Here is a 26,301-nt window from a genome sequence, read left to right on the forward strand (position 1 = left end):
AAAAGAAAGAAAAAGTTCATATCCCATGACCTGAGTTTTATCCTTAAATAGTGTTTTCTAAAGGGGCAATAGGAAGAAACTGTGAGAGCAAAAATGAACTGGGGGATGGATTAATTAAAGGATGATTAATTAAGTAAGATACTGTCATAGCAGAACACATTTAAATGACAACAATGCAGGGAAAACAAAATAAGAAAATGTTTATTGTGTTATCAACAATAAAAATTGCATGTTATACACAAACAATGAATCTTGGGTCACTACATCAAAAACTAATGAGGTACTGTATGGTGACTAACATAACATAATAAAAAAATAAAAATTAAAAAATTAAAAAAATCCAAAACAACAAAAAATTCGTGGTTTCTAACATGTATTAACAAGCACTCACTATGGGCTGGGCTCCGTTGTAAGCCTTTACAGGAGTCCATGCATCCAATCTTCAGAGCAGCCCATGAGGAAAGTACAGTTAATGTCCTCATTTTAAAAAGAGTGGAATTACTGAGTATTTACCCCAGAGGTACAGATGTAGTGAAAAGAAGGGCCATCTATACCCCAGCATTCATAGCAACAATGGCCACAGTTGCCAAATTGAGGAAAGAACCAAAATGCACTTCAACAGATGAATGGATAAAGAAGATATGGTCCATATATACAATGGAATATTATGCCTCCATCAGAAAGGATGAATACCCAATTTTATATCAACATGGATGTGACTGGAAGGGATTATGCTGAGTGAAATAAGTCAAGCAGAGAGAGTCAAATATCATATGGTTTCACTTACTTGTGGAGCATAAGGAATAAAACGGAGGACATTGGGAGAAGGTAGTTGGGGAAAGTCAGGGGGGGATGAACCATGAGAGACTGTGGAGTCTGAGAAACAAACTGAGGGTTTTGGAGGGGTGCAGGTTGGGGGGTTGGGTGAGCCTTGTGGTGGTTATTAAGGAGGGCACGTATTGCATGGAGTACTGGGTGTGGTGCATAAACAATGAATCTTGGACACTGAAAAAATAAAATAAAGTTTAAATATTAAAAAAAAAAACCCAAACCAAATATCTCAACTGTATTATAAGTATTAGTTTTGAATGCATAAAGATTTTCAGTCATATTTTATCATTGGATATACAACATATACTTTATGGTTGCCCAGCAACACAGATATACTTAATGCCACTAATTTTACACTTCAAAATGCTCAAAATGGTAAATTTTATGTTATGTATATTTTACCACAATAAAAACATACACTTTCATATATTTAAAAAATAAAAATAAATAAAAAGAGTGGAGCAAGACATACAAAACTAACGTAACTTGTTTTGGATCATATTCTAGAGAGTGGTGGAGTTTAAAACATATGTAGACTGACTCTAGAGCCTATGCTTTCTTTATTTTTAAGTTAAAAATTTAAATACTAAAGTAATATATATCCTGTGAGCATACCACTTGGTCCCCAAATTCCACTTACATGACTGAGACTCATATAAATATTTATGTACAAGGATGTTCATTAAACCATTACTTATACTAATGGAAATTGGAAATAATCCAAATGCTGAATTATTAGGGATATATTAAGTGCTCAATTTAAAAATGAAAAAAAAGAAAGCAAAGCTCAAAGCAGAAAATAATATCATTCATAATCCCTATGCTCTGAAATAACCACAAAGAAATCTGAGCAAAAATTTCCAGCTTTTTTTTTTTTTTTCATTTTGTTTCTGACACAAAATTGGGATCATACTGGATGTATTGCTTTATAACCTTACCTTTCTATGTGGACAACATTATAAATCACTTTCAAGCCATTAGTTCTTCTTCAATCACTTATTATAATGGCTTCACAGTACTCCATTATTTGTACATACGATGATTTATTTAACAAACTTTTATTGTTGGATCTGCTCTCTTCTAACCATTATCCCATGATGCCTCAATGGATGGTAACCCATCAATCCTAGAAAGTAGTTCAGGGTTTCTGACTCCGAGTTCATGACCTTACATGATCTGCCCTAACTATTACAACTTAATCTCCCTGGGTGTTACTTCAACTAATCCTGAATTAGAATCCCAAATAGAATCCCTTGCTCTAGAAGAGTAACTTAGCATCTCTTATAGCACCCATGGAATTCCTCTTTTTAAAAAAGATTTATTTATTTATTTATTTATTTGACAGACAGATCACAAGTAGGTAGGGAGGCAGGCAGAGAGAGAGAGAGAGGAAGGGAAGCAGGCTCCCTGCTGAGCAGAGCAGAGAGTCTGAGGCAGGGCTTGATCCCAGGACCTGGAGACCAGGACCCGCACCAAAGGCAAAGGCTTTAACCCACTGAGCCACCCAGGCACCCCTGGAATTCCTCTTATTGCATGTGTTTATCTTTCTGCTGACCTAGCTGGACCCTACTGGACTGAACACTTCTTGCAAGTGGAACTTCTGCCAGAATAAACTTCCTAAAGCCACATGACAGTATACTATTTTGTACTTAGTTGTTGCTCAGTACATGTTTATGGAATAAATAAAAACAATACATTATTATTTTTCATAGTGTAAGATTGTAAATAATTTAAATAGCTAACAATAGGGATCAAATTGAATAAACTGTGATATGTCAGTATTAAAGAATTTTGAGCAATAATTAAAAGGGAAAACATAACAAAAGAGAAAATGTCTGTAAATAATGTTAACCAAAGAGGCACATAACATATACTTAGACGTATGGTATAGTTTCAGGCATTTAAAATTGCAGGCAAAAAACCAAAATAAAATAACAAAAAATGAAATAAAATATAATAGCAGGTATACAGGCTAACAATTTGAAGGGAGTTTTGAAGAGGTATGAAGAGTAGGTGGTTTGTTTGAATGGACATAATAGGTAACATTTTCTTTTCTTAACTTCCTATAGTATTTAAAAAAAAGAGGTAGTAAATGAATGAATCACATTTATCAACATATTTACATTTTTTAGATGATTTCGTGGAATAATGGGATATAAAACACAAGCTTGTTCTTAAATAACTTCTTTCAAGTATTTTCGGTATTACCAGAAGTGCATTAAGCTCTTTATGTACTTTTTATGGTATAATTCTCAAAACCAGCCAAGAAAGTGGGTAGTTTTAGAACACTAAAGCACAGGGTTATAAAACAGTTTGCTCAAGATGACACACCTAGGAAATGTCAGAATTACAACTTATGGGCAGGTATGTTGGAATTCAAAGCTCACACATGAAAGTTCACAAACATGAAAGTATAATACTAGATATGTTAAGATTGGTTCACTGGGTGTTACATTCAACTAGTGACTCATTGAACATTATATAAAAAAAAACAAAAGAATGATGTACTACTATACGTTGGCTAATTGAATTTAAATAAAAAAAAGTTTGGGATTCAGAGAGAGAAATATGAACTCATTAATTAAAAAAAAAAAGAGCATACTTTCATGAGGCCTAGGTTTTGTTTTAGATCAGTACCTAGATGTATGAGATACCATTGAGAAGAAATGTGTTATAACTCCATCATGTGTACGCGTACGCTTCCACCTTAGTTGTCCAATCAATTTCTGCTTCTCCTGTAAGACTCCAATGCCTCTTCTTTGGAAAACACTTCTCCATATCACTTTGCTCATGCAAATACCCCTACTTTGATTCTTAAGGCTTCTTCTCCAAAATTTGGCTGTAACACTTAGCATTATATTGTCACATTCTCTGGAATGTGAGCTTCTCCTTGTGGGTAATGTCTTGTTAATTTCTGTGACTCTGTGTCCACCTGGAACAATGGCTAGCGCATATGCATTTCTCTGTTTCTTTAATGAGCCTTGTTGTCACTCTTCCATCACAAACATTCTTTAGAAAACAAACCTCCAACCCCTCAAATGTGGCATTACAATTTATTCCTGCTAAATGATGATGTAAACATAATGGCTGTGGTTACCCAGCTGTTCCTGTGGAAAGCTTGCTTTCTTTAAAACCAGGCACATACTTTGATTTGCCACATTTCTAAAGCACTTAGGTGCCACAGCTTCTTTGTTTCATATTTGGTCTCATGGTAGCAGTGTCCCAGTGCTCCCTAAGGTCTTTTTTTTTTTTTTTTTTTTTTTTTGACAGATTCTTCTTCTGTCTCCTGGAACCACTCTAAAGTGAAATATAACATTCTGCTCAACACCTTTTTTGTATGGGATAAGTAAGTCATGTTTCTGAGGAAGGATGATTTTGTTTCTTATGAGTTAGACACTATGATGCACTATCCAGGTCTCTGTCTATGCCCCCCTCCTTTTTTCTCCCGTCCTTCTCTTCCCTCCTCCATCTCTAAGATAACATAGTCCTTCATTGCTTCCCCCCTTCCCCCGCCATGAGTCCTTTGTATTCTTCACCCAAGATACTACATTTGACTACTTGTTCACAACCCAACATGGCCTTTAGCCCTTCAATCTCTGTGGTGCCAACCTTAATCTCCAAGACTTTCCAGTGAATAGATAATCAAGCTTCATTAACTTACTATAAAGTTTCTAAGAAAGAAAATTTGGCTCATTTGGAGTTGGGTATCTACTGTGTCCAATAAGTTGACATCAACTTAGAGAGGGTCTCAGGGGAGAAGGCACATGGTAAGTTTAAAAAGGAGGCTGGGAATAACTGCTAAATTGATTGACGGGACATTGACAGCAATTTCTAACTTCTCCTTCCTGCTTCTCTAGACTATTTCTCATATTGATTCTCTTTTGTTTCTCTCTTCCTGCTGTTTTTGCCCACATACATTCTTGCTTAGATTACTGTGACAGACTCTGATTTGGTCTCCTTGCTCTGATCTTTTCCTCCATGCTAATACAAATTCCAGATTGCTACTTCTAAAAACCATGAAGTGACCATGTCATTTTCCTCATTTGGAGCCCTCCTTGGCCTCTTACTACTTACATATAAAGTTCAAACTCCTTAAGATGCTATGTATATTCTTTTAAAACAAGATACCTCACTTACCTCCTCCAAACGTCTGTTCATTATGCTTGGTCCAACAGCTTTGAATGGTTTGCTTCTCACAAGCCCACATGTCCCAGCTCTCTTCTTCTCTGGGAGCTTCTGCAGCTCACAGGATAAGAGTGGCCATAGCAGAGCTTGTCTCAAAGTATATATAAGAGTAGCCATAACAGAGCTTGTCTCAAAGAATGGTTGTTGAATGAATAATGTATGAAGAGATATGAGTAGACTACAAGACCAAGAGCTCTGGTCTTGACATTGGCATTCTTATTCTCCCATCTTATCAAGTTTTCCCAAACCATACTTCTTGAATCCCCAGGAACACACACACACACACACACACACACACACACACACCCAGAAACACATATTGTGGGGGCTACAATGGGAAAAATAAAAACTATATTTAGTCTTCTTATTAATCATAGGTTCAACAAAATGTCAAGGTTTTCTAATTCTGCTGAAACGAAATCAATTTAGTGTAGTAACACAACCTCATGCTAATTAGAAGCTCTAATTGGCATCTTCAATTAACAAAACTGTGAAACATTAAAATTGCTTAATGTTGTATTTTTAAAAAATAGATACACAATCTTTAAGAAACTTAAAACCTGTTGGGATAAAAATAATTGGTATAGAAACTGGAAACTGCCTTTAAAAATCTGGAACCTAGTTTATATATCTGTAATGTGGAAATTAATCAATCTCTTCCGTAACTTCTAGCTAAGATTTATAACCCAGGAACAGACTAAAACAACCTCACATCTTATCAGGGATTGGCCTATATGAGGGACTAAATGAACACTTGTTGATTGAATAACTGACCAAGCTCTGAGCAGTATCTGCAAAGTAAGATAAAGGATTATACCCAAGGATATAGGTGAGCTATTTAGGGAATGGTTAGACCATACTGACTTCTATGAAGGAGAAAGAACTGAGAGGCCACTTGGAAACACATAGTTGGGAAGCTGAATAACTGTATTGCTGGTGGGAAGGGAATTAATAGGAATTCAAGGAACCAAGAACTCCATTGGCAATGGGCACAGAGCAGATATTGAGTACAAATAGGTAATAATTTTTAGAAAGAAGAAAAAGAAATGCAATTACTGCCCCCTGAATTGAACTACCCAGTCTTGCTGCCCATAAGTCTATTTCTTCAGTGCATGAATGAAGAAATAAATAGAACATGACCCATGCTAACTGAAGCAAAGACTCAAAATAAAATTTGTAAGGACATGATGGTGATGATGATGCTTATCAACATTTTATGATCATCTGCTATGTACAAGACACCTTATTTAATGGAGGAGAACATAATAAAAGGAGGGAAAATGATAGATTAAGCAGATTTAAATGAGATTATTAATGTAAGGACCTTAATCTAGTAGAAATCAATCAACATTAAGTCCTCCTTTTTCCCATTTAAGTAAAATAGATCTATATTTGAATACAAGCACTTGATTACTAGCCACATGACCCTCAACAAGTTGCTTAACCTCTCTAAAGTCAGATTTATTGTGCTTAAAATGGGGAAAGGAATACTTAGTTTACAACATTATTATAAGAATAAGTGAAATGTTATATGTAGACATAATTTATTAGTTGTTATGCAAATATGGGATTTCAAATATTAGCTACTCGTGTTTCTCAACAGTGAGATAAAATGTATACACACAACGATGAATAATAAGCAGTGGATAATTGTGTCAAAACGGTAGTAAGAAAAGTCATGTGGCAAAAATTGAATGAGAGGAGGCAGGAGAAATAATGGAGACCAAATCACATTGGGTCTAGTAGGTCACTGTGTACAAAAAACTTTGAGTTTTTATTTGATTGAAATTGGGAGCCAGGGCAATATTTTTAGTAGGAGGGTGGCATAAAATAATGTATGTTTTAAGTGGATACTTGGCTTCTGTGCTTAGAATCAACTAAAGGGGTTAAAAAAGAAGGGGTGAAGCCTAGAAGATTATTGCAGTAATGCAGGCAAAAGATGATGGTTTGGACTAGAGTTGCAGTGGTGGGGTTGGTGAGGAATTATTGGATTCTGGTATTTTTTGAAACTAGAACCAGGAGTATTTCTGGACCGAGAAAGAGCGACAGCACAGATGACTCCTATTTTTAGATTCTAGCCTTAGCAGCCAGAAGGATGAGAATGCCATCCACTGAGATGGGGAAGCTGCAGATAGCCTAGGCTTGGGGAGGAAGGATCAGGAACTCGGTTTAGGACATGTTGAGCTGGACAGGCTGGTTAGGTATCCAAGTGGACATATCAAGTACAACGTTGAATACACTAATCTTGAATTTGAGAGATGGGGCCAGCCTGGAGATATACATTTGGACATTGTTGGCATATGGATAGAAGGTAATTAAAGAGCAGCAGTGAAGCTGACAACTGTTATTTCCCCAAGACTGATTTCACTTTGTTTTAGCCTAGGTCCAAGAAGTGAAGTTTCTTCCTTCCTCTCTCCTCCCTCTGTTCTTTCCATCCCTCTGCCCTCCCCTCGTGACTCCTTGCTTCTGCACAGAATAGGACCATCCATCCACATCTTTTGTCCCTCGTGCTTTGATAGTTTATCTTTCCACCTCTGTTCAGCTTCTCCGGTACTTTGACTGCCATAATTTGTTGGGATTTTGGTTTGAGCCTCAGAAGGAGACAATGAAGCTAAGTGATGCAGGAAGTGAACTCATGACCTTAGATTTGGAAGACGGAGAAACCAGAGACAGCAGATTTTTGCACTCGTTCCCACAGAGTTAGGTGTTAATCACACCCCTACCTTCAGCAAAACCCCCATCATAAGTGCAAGTTTATTTACTCTATATTCTGGGGGACAAATCCTTGTTATTTTTAGAGAGGATACAGTAGAAATAGAAGAATTACCTTTTGCCTTCGAGTAGTGGATGCCTTAGTGGGGGAAGTCATATTTACTCATGAGAAATCATATGATGCATTCAAGAGAAAAAAATAGGACAATTGGTGGATGGAAGTGTTGCTAAGAAATAAGCTATTCCTATTTGACCAACACATTTCAGATTAAATGTCATACCATCTGCAAAGTCTTCTTTAGCTCCCCATAAGAATGGCCAATGATCTGTAATCATGCACCAGAAAATAACTCTTACTATTTTATGATTTATTTTATTACTCCAGAAATACTGCACCTTCCTTGTTAAAAAAAAAAAATCAAAACAAACAAACAAACAAACAAAAAACAAAGAAAATTTCATGATCAGAGATGACCATGATACTGTCCTTTGGATATTTTTTCTATAGATTTGTTTTATATAGATTTATTTTACAAAAATAGAGATCATGCTGTACTTCTCTGTAGACCCTTTTCTCACTTGACAGTAGAACTGAAGAATTTTCCATGTCACTCACTCCCTGCCTACAACATCATTTGATTACCAGCCCCTTATGATTACCATGGCTATACTATGTTGATGGGGGTTGTGGCTTGTTTTATTTTATCACTCTTCGGCCTCCAGGACAGTGAGGAGTAAAGGGATGTTCTCACCATCACAGAGTATTAGAGAGTTTAAAGCTCCCTCAGGCAACATCTCACTAATTTCCTGTTCTGCAGATGGGAAAGCCAAGGCTCAAATGTTAAATGGAAGGACAGGTCAGATGGTCAGAAAGCTGCAGAACCAGAACTGAAACCAAGTGCCTGGACTCCAAGCCCAATGTTCTTTCAGTACAGCATCCGGAACCTGAGTCAACCCAATATCTGTCAAGTAGATGTGTAATACAAGAAGAGGGGAGATTTTGGCAAGAGAAGTTTGGGGAGGAGATGACAGCAGGGGTCTCTTGTGGTTCCTTTGGCACTTTCGGTTTTACTTCAGACCCAGAGACCCCAGAGGGGTGAAATTGCAGGGTGAGGTGTGGAAAAGATCTCATGAGCTCAGGTTTGCAGAACCCACAGTTGTACAATAGCTCAGCTCAAGCCAACACCCTGAGAGGTGCAAAAAAGCCCTAGGAGAGTATATGGCCACCCAGATTCTCAATTCTGGTTTCACATCATATCTGAAGGGTTCCCACCCCTTAGCACTGAGCCCTATGAAACTTATTAACATTTCAACTTTACTCATGGTCAGAGATGATTTGAGGTGTTGATTTTGGCAGCACCAGAATGTTCCTGACTTCCTGGAATCACTCTCTTAAGCCTCCCAGCTATAGAGGGAAGCCCCACTACACTTAACAGTGAATGAGGAGCAAAGAATGCTGGGAGTTCCAGGCTGCTGTGGGAAAAAGACACCATCCCTCAAGCTCCTCCACATTTTCATTGGTGGGATCTAACTAAAGTGCACAGCTGGTCAGGCCATTCCTTGCCTAAACCCTCCCATGACCTCAGGGTAGAGGCCTACCCTGCTGAGTGGCACATAAGACCCTCTACAACCTGGCTTTTGCCCACCTCTTTCTCCTCTCTGTTATTTTGTCTTCAGCAACAGAACTTCCCATAGGTCCTGGCACTGAGTCATCCTATTTTTCATCTTGTTCCTACTTTCTGGAATGCATTTCCTCTTTTTAAATTTATGGCTAATCCTACTTATCTGGGTTTGGTCCCCTTCTCTCTATTTAAATAACTCTAAAATTCTATAATCTGTGATAGTTTCTGAAATGTTCTTGCCAATTTTCAGGCAAATGATTGACCATTCTCTTAAATCTATACTCCTGTCTACGATCAATGTTAATTCCCACAGTGGTATGATTCAAGTCCCTGGATACCTGCTAAACATGCAGCATCAATGTAGCGAGAGCAACGATTTACCAGATTTAGAATCTAGAAAGGACCTGCTGCTTATTTTTCCCAGCTGCAAATTATTTGTATGGCATAGAGGTTTTCTCTAGCACTGCACTTAGGATATTTACTTAAATATTGGCAGTGATAAAATGGTGGGTAAGAAATTGCACATTCATCAAAAGTAGGAGGCCTGATAGAGTGCATAAACATGGTACTCATCTCAAAATTAAATTACCATATGTACATGGTTTGGCTTGTCATTTATGTACTTGTATATTTATATACCCATCATCCTTAATCACCTACAAGAATGAATGAGTGCATTTAAGAACAAATGTTTGCAACATAAGCTAATGGTTAATTGAAAATTTCTTCTTGGAGGAGAAATCCAAAAGGCAACACCAGAGAAAACAAAAGCATTTTAAAGGAACAACAAGACTTGCTAATATCATACAGCTTGATTTTAGCTGAACCTAAAGATAATTCCTGGTTAGATGTCTCAAAATTATTCTTTTTAAAGCACAGCATCCCCAGCACAGACAGACAGCTCAGCTTATCAGGACGAATACTGAATTTAGCATCAGGACATTTGAGGCCAACTCCTTTTGCAGACTTTCCTGGGTGTATAATCCGGAGAAATTCATGTAACTTCTCCAAGTTTCTGTTTTCTCATATTTAATATGAGAATAATGCCGCAAACTTGCTATTACATTTGAAAAACATCAAATACATGAAGCAACTTTGAGGTGCTTACTAAATGTAATTTACGTGCATATGATACTCTTCTAACCCCATTAGCATTTTCTAAAACTCAAGGTCATATAGTGCAGAAATGTTACTGGTGCTACTATTTCAACAATAACAACAAAACAACTACTAGTACCAATAATAGTAATACCAGATAATTATTGGAAATTGATTCCATGCCTGCATTGTTTCAGCATTCTATTTATTTATTTATTTTTATTTTTATTTTAAAACCTTTTAATTAATTAATTAATTAATTAATTTTTTAGATTATTTATTTATTTATTTGACAGAGAGAGATGACAAGCAAGCAGAGAGGCCGGCAGAGAGGGAGGAGGAAGCAGGCTCCCTGCTGAGCAGAGAGCCCGACGCGGGGCTCGATCCCAGGATCCTGGGATCATGACCTGAGCCGAAGGCAGCGGCTTAACCCACTGAGCCACCCAGGCGCCCCTGTTTCAGCATTTTAAATGAATTAAACATTTATACCTCATAAATCCCTTAAGAAGTAGCTACCATTATTTTCTCATTTTACAGGCAAGATGCTGGGGACCCAGAGAAGTTAAGTAACTGGCCAAAAATCACAGAGCTAGTAATTCTAAGACTGATATTTGAACCCAAGCTTGGACTCTGGAATCCAGGCACTAATAATTACAGCCTGTTCTAATAATTATAGTCCAGGATACTTACAGTTAGATCGTGCCTTGTTCTTTCATAAAGATAGTTTCACTTGATCTCTGTAGCGGTCCTGTGAAATAGAGGTCAGTGATGACCCTTACTTTACAGGTATACAATTTGGGTAAAAAAGTTGAAGGGATTACACCAAAGTCACCCTACTCTGGAATAGTGAAATTAGATGGTCATCCCATTGTAGTGGGGACTTCTCCCATGCTGTTTTTGGCTCTCTTCTGCTTTTATTGGCACCTCCTTCCCTGAGCACACCTTCTTGCACACCTTCTCTGAGGACTCCAGTTGAGTCCTGGTATGTTTTTATTTGTTTTAACAGTTCCCTCTTCTGTCTCATTCTCTCCAACCCTTGGTCTATGATGCACGAGACTAGTTGTTTCATTGTCTACAGAAACATCACCTGGTTCTGTAGAGCTTAGAGTGAGCTCCAGTGGACTTCTAGCCCAGATGTCCTTGGCACTTATGGAAGTCACCATTGGGAGGATGGCACCTCTGATGTCAAGGTCACCTCCTGCCTGGGTGCTGAGCTCACCCTTTTTTCCTCGCTTCCTCTGGAGGAAACACAAGGCTTATCCTTAAACAGAGCATCCACTAAGTCATTGCTCTCTGCAAATTTTTAGACATGCACCCTGTTTCCTGCTGTCTGTGGTTTTGAACTTTCCCTCACCTGGCCTTGATTAACATGTCTAAACCTTCCAGACTGCTGTCTCTCACTTAGGCCATTTTTTTCTCTGGGCTCTCATAGCACCCTAAATTCTCTTTATTTATTTGAGAGAGAGAGAAGGAGCATGGGGAGTGTCAGAGGGAGAGAGAGAGAGAGAAGCAGACTCCCTGCTGAGCAGGAAGCCCACTGTGAGGCTTGGTCTCAGGACCCAGAAATCATGACCTGAGCCCAAGGCAGACACTTAATGGACTGAACCACCAATCTCTTTAAAAAAAGACTCTTTGCTCATCTTAGCATTTGTTACACTATCTTAAAATGACTCATTTCATTATTCCTCTCCTGCAGTGTGCACTGACCTCTTTTGAGGGCAGTGGTTTCTGGCATCTCCTATAATGTCTGGCACAGAGTAGGTGCTTAATAAATGGCTGTTGATTAAATGCTTATATCTGTCTCCGAAAACACCAAGAATCTTGAAGGGATCTCTTCACTGACATCCCTGCCTTCGAGACTGTGAGTTTTCTGAAGGCAGACATTTGGCCCTGCTCAATATCACATCCTCAGGGGCCGACTTGCAGGAGGCACTCAGGCAAGGAGGAATGAACAGAATTTCAGATCCTCTAATACTGCTCTTCAGCCTGTCCTCAGCTTGCCCTCCCTCCCCTGAAATGCATCTTTCTCAATGATTGCTCCGTCTCCCATTTTCTCTTTATTTCTAACGTCTTCATTTATGGTCTGATCTACATAATTTAGCATTTGCATATATCACGGTCTCATTTTTCCTGTGTGTTATGTGTTCCTAGTCCTCTTCTGCCAGTGAAAATATAAGTGTAAACTTAAATGGGATAACTCTTTTTTGTATTAGCACAACTTCGACCCGTCTTCTTTTTTGTATTTCAAAAATAAGGCATTCATTAATGATAAACACCCATATTGAATAAGCTCATGAAATGTGCTACTGTGTATGTGCTTTATATATAGATAGATCATCTTTTTTTTTAAAGATTTTATGTATTTAGTTAACACAGAGAGAGAGGTCCTAAGTAGGCAGAGAGGCAGGCAGAGAGAGAGAGAGGAGGAAGCAGGCTCCCTGCTGAGCAGAGAGCCGGATGTGGGCCTCAATCCCAGGACCCTGAGATCATGGCCTGAGCTGAAGGCAGAGGCTTAACCCACTGAGCCACCCAGGCGCCCTACATATAGATCATCTTGATCTTCATAAAAACCATAATAAATAGGCATTGGGGAAACTGAGGCTTAGCAAGGCTATGTCTTACCCAGGTGGTAAATAACAAAAGCAGAATTGAAATACAGAGCCTGTGTGTCCAACTGTTTTTACTTCTTGGCCTTGGACACTTTGGAGAAGCAGAGAAGCAATGAAAATAATATTTTAAAAACCCCATAATTCCGACCTGCTACGTGAGGCACCCAATGCTAGCTAGCATATTGATATATGGCTTTCCAGTCTGTTCTAAGCAGCCTTGAGCATGTCTCTCAGTGACCCCATATCCAGCTGCTCACACCCTTGAGGAGTCCCCTCCCCACATTGAGTGAGGGCTGGAGTTGGTGACTGACTTCTAATGAATGTAATAAAGCAGAAGCATTTGAATGTAGCCTCCAAAATTAGGTTATTAAAAAAGACAGTGGTTTCCATCTCGGATCTCTCTTCCTCTCTCTGAAATCCCTCTTTCTGGGAGAGGGAAACTACCCTGTTGTGAACAGACGTATTGGAAAGTCCATGTGATGAAGTAATCCATGATTCTGATCCATAGCCAGCAAAGATCTGAGACTGGTCAGCTGCCACATGGATGAATGTGCAGGCAGTCCTGCCCCATTTGAGCACGGTGATGGCTCTCTCAGTCAACACACTGATTCTGACTTTGTGAGAGAGAGGGAGCCAGAAACACTCAGCTAAGTTATGCCTGGATTCCTGACCCCGCATCTGTGGAATAATAAGCTTTTGTTTTTTGAAGGTGCTAACTTTGGGGCTGGTTTGATACATAGCAATAGGTACATAATGCACGATTCTATACACATTAATATAAATATGGTTACGCATCTTTGTTTTACAATTTACCACAGATCAGAATTTAATTTATTGAGTGAAACAAACTGCAAGGTCATGCTTGTGTTTAGAAGCTTTCTTTAAAAACAAAACAAAAAACAAAACCAGAACAAAACAAAACAAAAAAAAACTTTTTTAGAGATTGTGCAATACAGCCACATCCAGAAAATACACAAGGGAGAATTACGCAGCTGAAAGAATCATAAACAAACACCCTTGTTCCAATTTCAGTATATTTTATTTTTTAAATAAAATAAATCTGCAGGGTATATGCAAAATCAGTAACTATTTCATCTTCAAAGAAAAGAAAGGAAAGCCAGAGAGAAGCACTATTTTAGGATTGTTTATGAGTTAGAGTCACTGAATCAGTGTGAAATGTTGCCATATACTTTTCTTTAACCATATAAAGAGGAAATTTTTCATCAAAATTGTCTTCAGGAGGAAGTCTAAGAATTGTGATGTAATGGAGAATAAATACCATGTGGCACAGAGTGGGATTTTGGTCCAAACTGCTGAATGAGCATTGGGTTGGAGCTCTCAGTTGCTTAGAAGTGTATGATGTCATCACTCAACATGGATGCACTTTGATTTCCTCATCTTTAAAATGGGAGCATGCTCAGGGCACCTGGGTGGCTCAGTTGGTTGAGCCTGCTTAAGATTTTCTCTCTCTCTCTCCCTCTGTCCTGCTCATGCTTTCTCTCTTTTCTCTCTCTTAAAAAAGGAAAATGGGGGGGGGGGTGTTAAGGGGATAGGAGAAGAATAAATGAAACAAGATTGGATTGGGAGAGGGTTGCCTGGGTGGCTCAGTGGGTTAAGCCGCTGCCTTCGGCTCAGGTCATGATCTCAGGGTCCTGGGATCGAGTCCCGCATCCGGCTCTCTGCTCAGCAGGGAGCCTGCTCCCCTCTCTCTCTGCCTGCCTCTCCATCTACTTGTGATTTCTCTCTGTCAAATAAATAAATAAAATCTTAAAAAAAAAAAAAAGATTGCATTGGGAGGGAGACAAGCCATAAGTGACTCTTAATCTCATAAAACAAGTTGAGGTTTGCTGGGAGTCGGGGGTCGGGCGAGGGAGGTCTGTCATGGACATTGGGGAGGGTGTGTGCTATGGTGAGTTCTGTGAAGTGTGTAAACCTGGCAATTCACAGATCTGTACCCCTGGGGACAAAAATACATTATATGTTTATTTAAAAAAATAAAAAATTAAAAAAAGGAAAATGGGAAGATGCTCATGAAGGGATGCATTTTAAAGAAAATGCCTTGTTTATAAAGGCCTTTTGCAGAGCACTTGGCACACAGCAAGCTCACAATAACCAGTTACAATCGAGTATTAATTTTGATTTCAGGACACCATCAAAAAGTGATTTACTACAATATAAACCTTAAGTAAACATAGAGTTTCAGAACATAATAACTTCGTTTCTTATTGAATGATCTATGCCCATAATAAAATGACTTTTTAAAAATACCTTTTAGAGGTAAACCACAGAATGGGAGAAGATATTTGCAAATGACACTACAGACAAAGGGCTGATATCCAAGTTCTATAAAGAACTTCTCAAACTCAACATACACAAGCCAGGTAATCACGTCAAAAAATGGGCAGAAGACATGGACAGACAATTCTCCAAAGAAGACATACAAATGGCTAACAGACACATGAAAAAATGTTCATCATCATTAGCTATCAGGGACATTCGAATCAAAACCACATTGAGATACCACCTTACACTAGTTAGAATGGCCAAAATCAGCAAGACAGGAAACAAGTGTTAGAGAGGAGTTGGAGAAAGGGGAATCCTCTTACACTGTTGGTGGGAATACAAGTTGGTGCAGCCACCTTGGGAAACAGTGTAGAGATTCTTTAAGAAATTGAAATTAGAGCTTCCCTATGACCCTGCAATTGCACTACTGGGTATTTACCCCAAAGATACAAATGTAGTGAAAGGAAGGGCCATCTGTACCCCAATGTTCATAGCAGCAATGGCCACAGTTGCCAAACTGTGGAAAAAACCAAGATGCCCTTCAACAAATGAATGGATAAAGTAGATGTGGTCCATATATACTGTGGAGTATTATGCCTCCATCAGAAAGGATGAATACCCAACTTTTGTATCAACATGGAGGGGACTGGAAGAGATTATGCTGAGTGAAATAAGTCAAGCAGAGAGAATCAATTATCATATGGTGTCACTTACCTGTGGAGGATAAGGAGTAACATGGAGGACATTGGGAGATGGAGAGGAGAAGTGAGATGGGGGAGAAGATCTGCGGGAGACTCTGGACTCTGAGAAACAATCTGAGGATTTTGGAGGGGAGGGTGTTGGGGGTTTGGGTGAGCCTGGTGTGGGTACTATGGAGGGCACATATTGCACTGGGTATGGTGCATAAACAATGAATTTTGGAACACTGAAAAAAAAAATAAAATTAAATTAAATTTAGAATTACCTTTTAAGACACAAAGAAGAAAGAATTAATCACCATGAAATTCCACCAAGAAGAAATAACCAACATTAGCACTTGGTGTACATCATTCCAGATATCCCTGTGCAAAGACAGAGAGGTTGGAAGGATGGGAGACTATTTAGGTACATAAACAGCTAGCTAACTAGAGATCCTACTTGACATGCTGATTCCAATAAAGCATTTACTTAATTTCACTTGAATGCAACCAAAGAATGATAAACCAAACTGAAACTGGAGGAATTGCTCAAACTTAGATATGTTTTTTCTCCTCTGCCAGGGACGGGATTTCCTCCAGCCTCTTTCCAGTAAGGCTAAGTAAAAACCTGCTGCCATCAATTAAGTTGGTGTCATTCCCCACCCAACCCCCCCCCTTTAATTTACATCTTTTCACTTTTCAGGCAGTACTAATTAACCTCCTATGATGAGAGATGAAGCTATTCATACTCTGATACTTTGTCTCGTTTCTTTTGCCTCCTGACTTTTGTTACTTTTATAATTTTAAACTTGAAATGATTGATAACACATTCTGTTCAACCACAGGAAATGTTGCTGTTGTGCTGTTGTTTACCCCTGTGAAAATGGATTTAGTTCTCATTGCCAGTTCTTTTACCTGTAACTTCACCCTAGAGATGTGTGTGTGTTCGATAAATTCATCTTGTAACTGAGTTAATCTTCCAGCGTATTTCCCAAAAGGGCTCATACAGTTCCCAAATTCTTTCATGTTTGAGAATGGCTTCAGTTTTAATATTCTTGAGTTACAGTTTCCTTTACTTGGGATGTTTGGTCATTACTCTAGTTTCTTCTGGAAAAATATCAGTGTGGAGAAATCTGAGGCCGGTTGGATCCCACCTCTCCCTGCCTTCTTTGTGCCTGGACGATCTCACTCTCTACAGTTAATGTTGTTCAGGGCATGTTCAGCATTTCCATGTAAATTGTTTCTTTTTCTAGTGTATTTATTTCTTATGGTGTGCAGATTTAGTATTTTTCTAATAGAAAAAAAAAACCTTGTGAAATTACATCTGTGAAACACTTTTTCATTTTTTGGGAACCACTCTTATGAAGTGTAAGTGACCTTTAACTGGGTCATCTTTGAAGTCCTTCCTTGTCATCATCACTCATTGATTTATTCAGGTTCTCCTCTCCCTTTGCATTCACTGTGATGTTCTGAAGCCTTCTTTTTTGGTCACTGTTGGATTTTCTTACTTGCGCCTAGTCTGTTCTTTGCTGGTTTGCATTTATTTATTTGATCTATAAGGATGTTGCTTTGGTCCCCCAGTTGTTTCCTTAACCCGGCAATCTCCCCTTTCATCCCAGCATATTGCTTCGTTGTCTTGTTTTTGAGTCTTGTATAAATGACCCCCTACTGAGTTTTTTATTGTTCTTTTCAGACTGTGTTTCCTTTCCCTTTTGTGTTCTAGAATGCTTGCATAGTTAAAATGCCATTTCCCTGATTTTAACTCATGCTTTGCATGGAAAGCTCAGTCCAGGCCTTCTCTTCGCTCCAAGCCAATGTGGAAAAGACAGTCTTTGATCAAGTGGTCTTGTCTTGCTATTTTAGTTGAAGTAATTGGAGTCGATGTTTCTTTCCTGAATACTCCTCTGGTCTCTGGATATATAGGGCTATAGCTGCTGGCTGGCCCAACATGGTTTGTCTTCTAGGGTCCCATCAAATATCCTGTATCAGGGCTACCATTTGTCATTTAAATATGTTTCCCATGCATTCTACCATCTTAGCCCAAAGCTGGTCCCAGCAGCCCCTGCTCTTTCTGCACAAATCATCTGTCCTTCACCATGGTCCCATTTTTCACTGCAACTTCCACAACGCTCCTTTAACATTCTTTGTCAAAGCATGTCACTCCAAAAGCTCCCATCTCACCCACTGCTCCAGTGCAACCTTGGCTCTTAGTGTGATGGCCCCTGGAACTGCTCTATCCTTTAGCTCCATTGGCTTGAGTCACACTGGTTTCCTACCTGAGCTTCAACTGGGCCAAGTCCACAACTTCCTCAAGATGTTCCAGGAGTGGCTCCCCTGCCTAGAACATTCTCCAAGTAGGCACACAGCTTCGGTCTCAGATCCAAGTCTCGGCTTATAGGTCAGGATTTTAGTGAAGTCTTCCTTAATTGTGCTATTTTATACAGCAGGTGACAAGGCACAATCTACCCCCTTCTCTAATATTATTATTATTATTTTTTCATAACACTAATGCAGGGCAGGTACATTTGTCTGGTTGTTCCCTGCTGTTTTCAATTCCAAGAAGGATGCTTGGCACAGAGTAGACACTCAATTATTTGTTGCATGGATGGATGGATGGATGGATGGATGGATGAATATTGTGTAGGGACTTCTCACCTCAAGTATTTGTTTCTGACCTTTCCCATGGTCCTTTCTATGTGTGCATGCTCACTCTTCCCACTGTTCTCCAAATCGGAAGACATCTTCGAGAAACTGAGGATTAGGTGCCTAGCTACGTTTCTATGGATCAGAATCTTCTATTCCTTTCCTTAGTGGCTACTTTCCAAGTTTATTTTATAAGGTTGTAGCTCCTTTCTCTTATTAAGTAGTTCCTGGTGAATTGTTAGCTTTTTGTTATTTTCTAATTTGTGTTTATTTTGGTAGGTACTGGGGAAGGAGATTCTGTGATCTTTTTTCTTTCTCTCAGTTTGATCCAGAAACATACAAGTATATAAATTTGCATGGAATTATGTGCCTTTTTGTACTATATTCCATGGTAGTCGCAGCAATAGTGCAATTGGTATAAAACTTGATCTACGACATGGACACAACTCCTATAACGACTTTTCTCTCTCTACTAAAACTTGGTATCTATTGTAAGCTGCCTTTCTGGTAGCAGCACCTTAATCTCAGCTTAATATTTAGTATCTCTTCCCTTTACCCAGATGATGCAACTAAGTGGTTTCTCTTTGTTTTTCAAATGAGGCATCACAGGGTGTTGAAATTTTGAGAGATGGAAGAGAAGGCATCTGTTCTGGGTCATTACTCTTTTTGGTGCCATCAACGGAGCCATTCTGTTTTTCCCTGCTCTCCTATTGCAAGTCCCCACAAGTGCCCCTTGTTCTCACCAGGCCCTTCAGATCCATTGGCTCTTGGCTGCTCCTGGCGACATGGTAAATATTTCCTCTGCTCCCATACTGTACTAAGTGTCTGGGGACTTGCACTTTCTCAGCTCCTATCTGGAAAAGAAGGTACTGTCTCCTTTGCTTGTGGGAACCCTAACTCTCTGGGGGACTGTCAGTGCCAACCTCGCCTCCCCCTCCTCACCTCCTGCCCTCAGCCAGGCAGGAGGCTGCTTTTCAAGCACTTCTCTCTTCTCCATCCACCTCCCCCCAGAGTCTTTACTTAATTTCAGGAGACAGGGAGAAGCCTACTTCTGTGTCCGTGTCTGGACCCAATATCTAAACTTTGGAAGATTAAAAACTTTTTCTTCTTTTGTTGCCATTCATCTCCCCTGAATCAGCCGATGCCACTATGTCTAACCGCCAGAATGGAAGAAGGTCAGGGAAAGACCAGAAGTATCAGGAGTACTGGAAAGACCACATTTCTATATAAGACTATCATCTCTCAAGTGAATATCTAATTAACACCCAAGACTTGGTAGATGAGTTCTAATCCTCTCAACACTCTGCGAGATCAATACTACTACTTCCATTTTACAGTTGGGAAACTCAAGGCTCAGTGAAATCTGAGAAGCCCTGTGGAAATTTTGCTGGCAGGTGTGTGAGCAAATTTTATTTACCACGAGTGTGAAGTCAGAGAGAAGTACACTTGTGTGAAAAGAATCTGAAGGAGCTGCTCTAATGGACACACCACACAGGCTCCTACTTGCAGCTGAAATAAGATTCCCAGCTTCTCCCAGGTGTATTTTCTACACCTGGCTTAGTGACCTACTGCAGAGACCTAATGTATTCTCACTTTTGCTCGCACATGTGGGACATGGTGGAGGCAGCATGGACGTTGACTGAAGACAAGATTGTTCTCATCTCAGTTTCCTCAAGTGGGCTGCATGGGTAAGCATGCCTCATTGGCCGAGCTATGCTGAAGCTTCTGTGGAAGATTGTTGGTATGGTGAAAGCATGTTTGTTCCTCTCCACAGAGGAGAGGATATGAGGAAGGAAGGCAGACATTATTCATCAGAGTGTGGCCATTCAGGATGGACTCTATTTTCCATATGCAGCCTCCACATGCAGCCTCCATGCAGGCAGAACAGGCCACTCTCCACGAGGCTGCTCATGTCAGGTCTACTTTCCAGTTGGTGTCAGATGGGAGAGGTAGGTTGGGCATCTCTGTCTTGGTAAAGGGATGGGTGAGTGGGCTTAGAGACTGCCATGGAGAACTAGCCATTCTGGAATATGAATGGCTTCATGTCAGGCCTGAGCCTGAGCCACACCCACTACTGAATTGGGCTGAGAAATCCTGCTCTTGTTTGATAATGGTGTGCTTGTCCTTCTAGTAATAAGGCTCTGACTTTGCTTCCTGCTATGCCTTTTGTGTGTTGCAACCTGAGCAAGGATTCCTGGAGAGGAGAAGAACTAAATAGTAGGATGGAGTGCCTAACAATAACATGTCCCAAAGCACTTGCTTAATATTAATTAATTAATATTAAACTAACAGGCACAGAACGGTTATCTCTTAAAACACTTTGAATACATTAACTCATTTAATCCTCATAAGAACTCAATGAGGCAAGTACTCTTACTATCTCATTTTATAGATGAAGAAATAAAACACAAAGAAGTTAGTTTTCTTGCCCAAGTTTGTACAGATATCAAGCAGCAGAGCTGGGATTTAAACCTTGGCAGTCCAGAGCCTTTGAACATAATCATCATGTTAGTCTTCATATCAGTATACCCTAAGACTGTTAGTTTCTTTTTAAATTTGTTCTTCTCTTGGGATGCATTTTACATTTTCTTGAGCATAGGAGTCAGCCCCTGGAATGCGTGGAGGGTTTGGAGTTAGGAAACGGGATGAAGGGTGGAAGGGAGGAAAGTCATGAGGTGCCAAAAGTTTACAGCTGAAAGGGAGGGGGTGGGTGAGGTGACTTTCCTCCCCAGCCCTGGCTGCCTAGATCAAACCACCTGGGCCTCCAAGTGAGAAAGATAAAGTCTGCTGTCCGTGGGTTCAAGGGCGGACTATTGAAATGGGGCTTCACAGACCAGCCTTGGGCACTCAGCAGAGTAATGGAGACCTCCTGCTGAGGACAACCTACCGAAGCTGAAATGTTGAATGAAAACTAGACTTGAGCTTTGAAAGATTCTGTGAGAAGGATTTACTAAAATAACCTTAAGGAGTAAAATTAAATAAGATAATATGTTGATGCCTTTTTTTTTTTTTTTTAATTTTATTCTGTGGCAAGTTTTCACTCAGACTATGTAGAGGACAAAAACAGAGTACCATGAGCTTTAGTTATTGAACATTTTTTTTTTTTTTTTTGGCCTTTTAAGGTAACAGCTGCTTAGAAATTGAAAGAGTTAAAGGTAAGCTACCCACTGACTTCTGGTTCAAAATGGCAGCTGGCTGGTGGTTCCCAAAGCTGAACCATTCAGCTCTTCTCAGTAGCATGGAGGACATGGGGAGTTAGAGAGGAGAAGGGAGTTTGGGGAAATTGGAAGGGGGGGGTGAACCATGAGAGACTATGGACTCTGAAAAACAATCTGAGGGTTTTGAAGGGGCGGGGGGTGGTAGGTTGGGGTACCAGGCGGTGGGTATTATAGAGGGCACGGATTGCATGGAGCACTGGGTGTGGTGCAAAAATAATGAATACTATTATGCTGAAAATAAATAAAAAATAAATTAAAAAAAGTGGTAGGTGAGACAGAATGCTAAGACTGGCAGTGCAATCTAATGACAATCTGGAACAATTCACAGTGCTTATGGTGTGCATGGATCTGGATTGAGGATTGCCTCCCCTGGCTCCAGAATGGGACATACTCTTGCTCTCATTCATGAAGAAATTCCCTTAACTGGGTAGGAAGTTTCCTTACTCCCACCCTCTATGATCAGACTGAACCCTAAGCCTGATGTAAACTGGAAATGCAACAGTCACTTCTTTCCCATCTTCAGGAGTTGTTCTCTTGAATAACATTGGTTTTCCTTTCTCGGGCTTCCTCTTGTCCCACTTCCCCAATCCAGGCAGATTTTGGGAATCACAGCAAATTGCTTAACTGAAGTGACCGCCGGGAGGTAAACAACTGTAGCAAAGATCTGAAGAAGGTTGCTGAGGCCTGTCCCTGAGAAGCATGAAGCTCTGTCAGGGAGGGGCTGGGCCATTCCCATTGTGTGCTGTCTCTGAGAACCAGAACCTGGGCTGAGGGCTGGGGAAGGGCAACCCTATTCAGTGCATGGTGTCCCAGGTGACAGCTGACTATTTAAGTGAGAGCAGACTGGGACCCGCGAATATAAATTGCAGATTGGAGAAGGGAATTAGATCACCAGGGCAGGGCACAGAGCAAATCTCTCTCTCCTGCTCTAAAAAATTACAATAAACTGATCTTGTCCTGGAACAATTCACAGTAAATGAATTGAGTCAAATGAAAAATATCATCATCATCAACAACAAAGGGCCCATAAAAAATGTTGCAAAGAAAAGGGGAAAAAAAAAGAATATCAGTAAGGCAGAGAAACACTGAGACAAATTTATCTCAGAATCTAGATCATCTCAGAGAACTGAATGGCACTCCCACAAATTTCAGTGAAGGTCCCTTTGGGAGGGGGGAGAAAAGCAGAATGTCTGATGGCAGGATTCAGAGGGGGAAAGGTGGAAAGTTGGGTGGGGGAACAGTGATGGGAAAAGCAAAGAGAATATGTGCTCAGTGGCTGGCATTCCAACCCCGTTAGAGACAGGAAGAGCAGTACTGGTACCCCATGAAGCCCGGTCATTGGTGTTGAAGATGTACTTGACAGACTCTTCTAAAATTTAGAGAAAGGAGAGTAAAAGGAGGAGGTAAAAGGAGGATAGTGACAATAAAGGAGGTTTCTGAAACATGGGACAGAAAATGTAGAGCCATGTGACACAGGTAAGCATTCCTGGGCTAAAAGAAGAGGAAGCTCATGGGAGATGGAAAGAACTGACCCCAATTTAGGAAAGCTCAAGGATCAGAGCCCCATATTTATATAGTCATTGAAAGTACCAGCCTGAAAGTATCAGCCTACTAAGAAAAACACAAATAAATATTTGTATTTATCCCACATATTCCAAAAATACCATATCCAGACATGAAACAATGGGTTGTATCTGATGATGAAAATTAACCTAACCATCATTGTCTTCTTCCCAACACATTAAAAACCAGAAGTAGCATTTAGTAGCATCTATGGAGTTTGGAGAAGAAAAGGATCTGACCCAGAAATTTCTGAGTTCTGGTTAGTACTCACATATGCAGGGAATAGAACCGTATCAGAGCATATACAAAAGAGACAAAAAATATGTATTATCTTCAAAACCACCTTGAAACACTTTTTTAAGACATGTACACAAACTAAATCATAAAATAATTAAAATCTCAGAAGTAGATGGTCACTGTATAGAAGAATAAGCAGTGAGCAGTAATAAGCAATTAAAGAAGATGTACGCAAATATCACCACTGTGGATTTTTAAAAATTTTAATTTATTTTTTCAGTGATCCAGAATTCATTGTTTATGCACCATACCCAGTGCTCCATGCAATACGTGCCCTCCACAATACCCATTACCAGGCTCACCCAACCCCCCAACCCCCTCCCCTCCAAAACCCTCAGATTGTTTCTCAGTGTCCACAGCCTCTCATGGTTTATCTCCCCCTCCGATTCCCCCCAACTCAATTCTCCTCTCCTTCTCCCCATGTCCTCTTTGTTACTCCTTATGCTCCATAAGTAAGTGAAACCATATGATATTTGACTCTCTCTGCTTGTCATATTTCACTTAGCATAATCTCCTCCAGTCCCGTCCATGTTGATATAAAAGTTGGGTATTCATCCTTTCTGATGGAGGCATAATATTCCATTGCATATATGGGCCATATCTTTTTCATCTTTTCATCTGTTGAAGGGCATCTTGGCTCTTTCCACAATTTGGCTACTGTGGCCATTGCTGCTATGAACATTGGGGTACAGGTGGCCTTTCTTTTCACTACATCTGTATCTTTGGGGTAAATACCCAGTAGCACAATTGCAGGGTCATGGGGTAGCTCTATTTTTAATTTTTTAAGGAATCTCCACATTGTTTTCCAAAGTGGCTGCACCAACTTGCATTCCCTCCAACAGTGTAAGAGGGTTCCCCTTTCTCCACCTCCTCTCCAACACTTGTTTCCTGTCTTGTTGATTTTGGCCATTCTAACTGGTGTAGGGTGGTATCTCAATGTGGTTTTGATTTGAATCTCCCTAATAGCTAATGATGATGAACATTTTTTTTCATGTGCACCACTATGGATTTCAAACTGAATGAAAGCCTGAAGTTCATTAAGGAAACAACTTTTGTACTCTGTAAAATAATAGTCATAAAAATAATCTGGATCCCCAAATGTCAAGGAATTATTAAGAAAGACACTGAAGTCCATGAGATGAAGTATGGTGAAGAAAAATAGAGTGTTAAACACGTGGTCTTACAAAGGACCTATACATTTTATCTTTGTAATTTGTCTACAGATTTTCCTTTTAATTGATTGCTAAAGAAATGGTAAAAGTGTGAAAAGAGAATAGCAAATAAGGAACCCCTAAATGAATTTGACCTGAAATTTAAAAAATCTACATGGGCTCTAGGCTCTAAGGCATCATCTTTTTTTTTTTTTTTTTTTTTTTTAATGTCTTTGGACAAGTGACACAGAGGAAGGCTAGAGTGGGAGTGGATCTCCACTGTGGCTACTGTCACTGGCAATTGCGAGCTCTGGCTGTACCCTATTTCTTGGAAAAAAGGAGGAAGTAAGGGAAGTCACCAGGGATGAGCTCAGGCTTCTGCATGGTTTTGCAGAGACATGAGGATGTTATGACCTCTGTGAGACCCAAGAACATCATGGAATTCAAGATTCACTTATAGTTGGACAGTGGGGGTCTGCCCTTTTCTTCTGGAGGACAGCAGTGCGTATGTGACCTTAGAAATATTGCCTTACCTTTCTTGACCTTTGCTTCCTCATCTGGAAAGTAGGGATAATAGGTTTATCTTAAAGGTCCTATATGCGATTTAATAGGTGTACAAAGCTTCTAATGCACTAAAAGAAGCAGGAGGTGCTTAATTGATGCCGTGCTGTTACCTTTCCAGCACTGGAAGTTTTCTGTCAATCTAAACTCACATGAAAAGAAAAAAATATGAGCTGTCAGCAGGATAGTTATCTGGAGAGTCCCAGGGGTATCTCTGAAAAGGAGAGGAGGAGCTACGAAGGACGGGGGATCAAATCAAGGTGGAGATGCTAGGGTTTCACTCTGTACATTGCCCTAACAATCACTGCAGTTGGCAGATCTTTCTTCCCTTGGCACAATAATTCCAAAACTGCCTATGAAATATGTTCAGAGAGAAAACATTCCCCATTTGTGTTTCCAAGGAGGAGAGGTATTGCTGTTGGATTTGGTGACTTTAACTCTCTTTCTTCGGGAAGGAAGCGTTTCTTGCATTTATCCATTTGAAAACGGAATAGTGAGAAAGTCAGGCTATTTATAGCTATCTCTTCATTTGGTTGCATAAGATGAGTACTTCTTGGGAAGGTGGTACTTCCCTAACTTTGGCTCTTGCAATCTAGAAAGGGAAACTCCTTTGATGAATCAGTGACCAAGGCAGGGTTTGGCCAAATTTGATCTTTCAAAACCCAGTTTTTTTTTTTTTTTAAGATTTTATTTATTTATTTGACAGACAGAGATCACAAGTAGGCAGAGAGAGAGGAGGAAGCAGGCTCCCTGCTGAGCAGAGAGCCCGATGTGGGGCTCGATCCCAGGACTCTGGGATCATGTCCTTAGCGGAAGGCAGAGGCTTTAACCCACTGAGCCACCCAGGCGCC

The sequence above is a fragment of the Mustela nigripes genome, chromosome 3 (genome assembly GCF_022355385.1).
Source record: "Mustela nigripes isolate SB6536 chromosome 3, MUSNIG.SB6536, whole genome shotgun sequence".
NCBI classification, from domain to species: domain Eukaryota; kingdom Metazoa; phylum Chordata; class Mammalia; order Carnivora; family Mustelidae; genus Mustela; species Mustela nigripes.